Genomic DNA, 6,207 nt, shown 5'->3' on the forward strand with positions numbered 1-6,207 from the left:
CGAACAAGGAAATGAACTTGACTTCACCTGCAGTGAAATTATAAATACCTCGAGACACGCCCTGGAATGTTCCACACGGCGGCTGCGCTCACCTGTGTAGACATGGCGTTACAGTCACGCACTGTGTTAGCTAAAATTGCTTTTTGTGTTTAGATGTCGTTCCCCTGCACTTCCGATTAGCACGGTTGGCTACGTGCAGTGTGGAAGAAGTTCAACATACATACATACATAGCTTTGACTGGTCTCAAGTGATATAATTTTTATACAAACAAAATCCAGCAGCAGCAGCCAGGGACGCAGCGATAATGGTTTGTCCCACAGGCTGATTGACCGGCTAGGGTCAGGCTGTGTGCATTGCACAATGGAACCGCACCTTGTGGAAACATTCTGATGTTAAGGTTAACTTGTTTTTTTCCCCATCTGTGTCTTTATCCATTTTTTTCTTGCAAGGCCTTTTTTAAGGTTCGCAGTCTGTAATCGTCTTCTACCTTTATCAGCTAATATTTTAACTACAGGCTTCATGCGTCCTCTGTTCATCTGTCAAATATGTTTCAGTTTTTTTTTATTCCTACCACACCGTTTTATTCTGGGTGGACGGTGGTTGTATGCATTATCACAGGTAACAGCCTCTGGCTGAACAAAACATCGTCGTTCGTTTAAGCTCAATATCGGTATGACTATCACTGTACATTTTCCTAATATGCATAAACAAATCTTGCTCAATGTTTAAAATCCACATCACGTAAACAAAAAAGGTCTTCATCACCTATTCTTGTCAAAGTTGACATTTTAAATCCTGGACTCGCTGAGTTTGGCAGATTCGATAAATAAATACATTATTTCACAAGGTATAGTCCACTGAGCTACGTAGCTCTTTTTCCAAAGGCGACCTGGCCACAAATGAAAGCCCAGCGAAGTGGCTTTTCTCAGCCAAAAACTCTGAACGCGTGATGTGGATCCTAAATGTCGAGGGGAAAGCAGAGGGAGCAGAGAAAAATCCACAGGACCACGGCGAGAGAGACATGCAGACTCCAAATATACAGCAGCAGGAGTCAGGCTCGGGATCGAACCCACGACCGCATGTATACCAGGCGAGGTAGTTAACATCTCCGAGCCACCGTGATGATGATGAGAGAGAGACATGCAGACTCCAAATATACAGCAGGCGTCAGGGTCTGGATCGAACCCGCGACCTCCTGTATACCGGGCGAGGTAGTTAACATCTCAGAGCCACCGCAGCTAGATGTAAAAAAAAATCGCAGAGCAGCCACGATAAACAAGCAAACGACCTGACTTCACCTGCAGTTAAATTATAAACACCACAAGATGCGCCCTGGAATGTTCCCTGCGGCAGCCCTGCTCACCTGTGGAGACGTGGCTTTACATTCACACACAGTGTCAGGGTGTAAAAGCCGCAATTTATATATTTTGCTAAAACCCCATGGTAACCATGAACACGGTGATGTTTTTTTCCACAGACAAGTTACACCAGATAGGGTGAGGCTGGGTTTCTTCATAGTAAACTGCACGTTGTAAATTCTTATTAAAGTTTTAAAGTAATACGTCGGCTTTCGCGAGCAATATTATCCTTAAAATCTTTTTTTATTTTGGGTTAGATTGCGTCAACATAAAAGTGTCGTTAAACCCGCCACTACCTGACAGCCAATTAATTACAGTTTGTCACTTAAACAGAACATTCTGATTAGTTACTATAGCACACCGGTTGTGTGTTGGAGAGTAAACACACAACATTTACCTTTTGACAATTCTGGCTATTGCCTGATGAAGCTGGTTGTAATCACCAGCAATACGTCATACTAGAATTGTCATCGTTGTGGATTTACTCTACAATACACCACCGGTGTGCTTACGTAGTAACTAATTGGCACTTTTTATTTAAGTGACAAACCTTACTGATTGGCTGTGTCAGGTGGTTGCAGCTTTAACGAGACATTTATATTCACGTAGTCTAACCCTAAAATTATACTCGTCGCAGTCATTACCATTTATTTGTTCAGCATCTGTGTCTGTGAATTATAAATTTGGAATTGTTTCAAATCTACATCAACTTAATGTGTTCAATCTGTGCCTCGTGATCTCTGATGGTCATTTGTAAAATAATTTTTTTCTTGGGATGCGGTTTTAGTCCTGGTGGTTGGCGATCGGCAGGATGGGTGAGTCGGTGGGCAGGTGAATAGGTTGTCGGGTTGAGCAGGTGAGCGGGTGGGCAGGTTGGAGGGGGGACCGGGTTATTTGGTGGGTGAGTGAGCAGATGGGTTGGTGTGTGAATGGATGGGCGTGTAATTGGATGGGCGCCTATGCAGGTGAAGTACCGGTGAGGACGCTTGACACCGAGGTGGAGGCACACGTGTATTTATTTTACAGTACAACAGTGGGCATATAACACTCGAGGGGGTATCGGCCCCCTCACCCGTATAACTGGGAATACACCCCTAGCTATCCCTGTCCTACCCCCGAGTCCTCCACTAACGGGCTAGGGGAGGCTATCTGGCCCGACACTGGTAAGTCGGGCCCGGTACCCGGAGTCCCAGACCAGCTCTTACAAGAGCACCGGCTCTGGCTTTCGGGACCACGCCGCTGGCTCAGTCCTGTTCAGCCCTGATAAGGACATCGAACTAGGGGAGTCCAGGGCTCTATCTAAGACGTCTTCAGTCTTCTCTGGTTAGCTTTTAACTCTCCTCCCGAGCCCTTTGATACATCCCCTTTTATACCCAACCCCTCCCTGAGGGGTGGGGCCCCGGGGGATCATAACGTTCGAACCAGCCCCCCCCCAGGGTGCCTGGCTCGGACGTCGTAGAGGGCACCTCCCCGTGCACTTACGTAGCCCCGCCCACTGTGTTTGTTTGCCATAGGCTGCCATGCATAACGGCTCTCTCTCTAACACCCCTACATCACCCCCCCCCCCCCCCCCGCATAGCTTGCAGCCGTCCCGGCTGCCAACATACAAAAAAAATGACAATAAAAGTGCATTTACCCCCTGACCGCGCGTGTGCCTCACTATTTTTCAACAATAACAAGAACAGCAACAAGAACACAACAAAATGCAACAGCAAGAAGAGAAAACAACCCGACGCACCCCCCCTGAATAAATACGAATTCCGCAAAAAAACAGCCTATATACAATTTGCAGGGAACCCACCACACACACAACACCAGGTGAACCCAACGTATGTACATTCAATGGGCAGGGAACACACCACCCACACAACACCTGGTGAACCCAACGTATGTACATTCAATGGGCAGGGAACACACCACCCACACAACACACAATGAACACAACCTATGTACACATCTTCCGGCCTCACAACAGTCTGCGCATTTTTGCGCGCGTCCTTGCAGCGGGCCCCTCACACGGGGTAACCCCGGGTGGTGGACCGTCAGGTGACAATTGTCCGTCCCGGAGTGAGTCCTCATCCGACGCCGCGCGACCTTTGGTATCCCCAGGATGGGTGGTCGGGCGTGAGCCCGTCAGTCCTGATGCACCTGGAGGTGGTACGGCCGGCAAGGCATTAGGTGAGGGCGACGGAGACGGACCCAGTGAGTCGGTCGACCCCCCACATGTTTGGCCACGCATATGTGAAGTGGGTTTGTGTACCGCAACGAAGGGTTTTAATCTAGAGGGGTGCACGAACCACCGCCGCTTCCCCCATTTGATGCGCACGCACTGTGGTCGCAAAACCTCGACCACCTCCACAGGTCCCCGCCACGGCCGCACCAGCTTAGAGGAGGTTGCCAGTGGCACCTGGGGACAGTGCAGCCATGCCTTGTCCCCCGGCTTCCACTGTATCATGTGCGCCCGACCCAGTCTGAGGCGCTCATTCGCCTTTTGACGGATGTCCGAGTTTAGCATTGCAGCATCCCGCGCCTCTGTTAATTTGGCCAGATTAAATTTTACATGGTCAGCCAATTTAGTTTTTCCTTGCGGTTCGGGGATCTGCAGCTGGGCGCGAACAGGCGGGTCGGGTTCGCGACCATACATGAGGTAAAAGGGAGAAAATCCCGTAGCTGCATGGGGTGCCATCCGGTATGCCGCCAAGACCCCTTGAATTTGCAGGTCCCAATCGGTCTGTGAGTCTGAGACCTGCTGTGACAACATTGACGTGATGGTGCGATGCAGGCGCTTGACCATCCCGTCAGTCTGCGGGTGATACGGGGAGGTACGAATTTTCTTCGTGCCCAGGAGCTCACAGACTTGTTTGAGTAGTTTACCGGAAAAATTTCTGCCCTGGTCGGTTAGCAGCCGCTCCGGAGCACATTTGTCCAGGACGTATCCCTGAACAAAGGCCTCCACGATGGCTGCTGCCGACTGGTTGGCAAGGGGCCAGGCCATAGGCCAGCGTGTAAAATACTCCACACCAGTCAACAAATATCTATTGCCCCTGGGGGTTGCAGGGAATGGGCCCAAAATATCCAGCGCGACAAGCTCGTTTATTCTGGACACTTTGATCGATTGCAAGGGTGGGTTAGACTCCCGTGCCGGCGGTTTCCGTTGCGCACACCGAGGGCATGATCCCAATAAATCCCCAACATCCCTCATCATGCCAGGCCAAAAAAAATCAAGTTGTAGCAAGGCGAGAGTCTTTTGGGTCCCCAGGTGTAGAAGGCGCTCATGCGCGGCCCACACCACCTTGCCTCGCAACCCAGAAGGGACCACCAGCCGATGTCGATGGGATTTCCCGTCCCAATGCATCAGCAGACCTTGCACCATTTCCCATGCATCAGAATCACCCTTCACCCGCCCAGCACCCCCGACGCGACGACGCCACCCGAGGAGGGAGGTATCCTCCATCTGGAGGCGCCCCCATTCAGTGACGGGCAACCCCAACAGGGAATCTCTTCCCTGTTGTTCGATCGAATTAGTAATTAATGTTTCGTCGTCGTCGGTGGCTGCCAAGACCGGAACCGATACGTCTCCTGAAGGCCTGCAACGTCCCGACTCCAGGAGGCATGCACATTCGGAGGTGGTTGGCATGCGCGACAGAGCGTCCGCATTTGTGTGGCGAACGCCCTTACGGTAGGTGGTTTCAAAATCAAAGTCCTGGAGAATCTCCAACCATCGAGACAATTGTCCCGATGGTTGTTGAACTCGCAGGGCATACTGTAGTGCCGCATGATCTGTGCGGACGGTGAAATGCCGACCGTACAGATATGGGCGATACTGTTGGATGAAATAGACAATTGCCAACAGTTCCCGACGGGTGACACAATATCTTTGCTCCGCAGGAGACAACACCCGACTACCGTACGCGACCACCCGTTCCACGCCGTCAACCACCTGGGAAAGCACACCCCCAATACCCGTGTTGCTCGCATCGGTGTCGAGCAAAAAGGGCTTAGAAAAATCGGGGTAAACCAAGAGAGGAGGGCGTCCCGAAGGGAGCAGAAAGCAGCCTCCTCCTCTTGACCCCAGTGGAACCGAACCCCTTTTGATGTTAAAGCGTGCAGGGGTTTGGCAATTGTCGCAAAATCAGCGACGAACCGTCGGTAATACGACGCGAAGCCAATGAAACTCCTGACCTCTCCCACCGAAGTGGGAGTCGGCCAGGAGCTGACACACTGCGTTTTGGCGGGATCGGTAGCAATACCTGAGCGTCCCACGATGTGCCCCAAATAACGCACCGAATCGCGTAACAAATGGCATTTTTGGGGCTTGAATTTCAAATTAGCAGCCCGCATCTTTAGGAAAACCGCCCGCAACCTCTGGAGATGTTCGTCAAAAGTTTTACCAAAGACGATAACGTCATCCAAATAAATGAGGCACGACTCCCATTGCAATCCAGCCAAAACCAATTCCATCAAATGCTGGAAAGTTGCCGGCGCTGAGTGTAAGCCCATCGGCAACCGGTTGAATTGGAACAGGCCGTGCGGTGTACGGAAAGCAGTTTTAGGCTTTGAGTCATCGTCCAGAGGAAGCTGCCAGAATCCCGAAAGTAAATCCAGTGTGGAAAAGAATCGCGCTCCCGCCAAGGCTTCCAGCGATTCATCCATCCGAGGGAGCGGGTATGCGTCGGCAACCGAAATTTTGTTAAGGCGCCGAAAATCAACGCAAAACCGCAACGAGCCGTCCTGCTTTTTAACCAGGACGATCGGCGCTCCCCAAGGACTGGTGGAAGGAGAAATGATGTCGGCGGCCAACATGTCATCAATAGCCGATTTGACATGGTCCTTTTCGGCGGGACTCAA

The sequence above is a fragment of the Lethenteron reissneri genome, chromosome 65, assembly GCF_015708825.2.
Source record: "Lethenteron reissneri isolate LAM-NWPU_2019-01 chromosome 65, ASM1570882v1, whole genome shotgun sequence".
NCBI lineage: Eukaryota > Metazoa > Chordata > Hyperoartia > Petromyzontiformes > Petromyzontidae > Lethenteron > Lethenteron reissneri.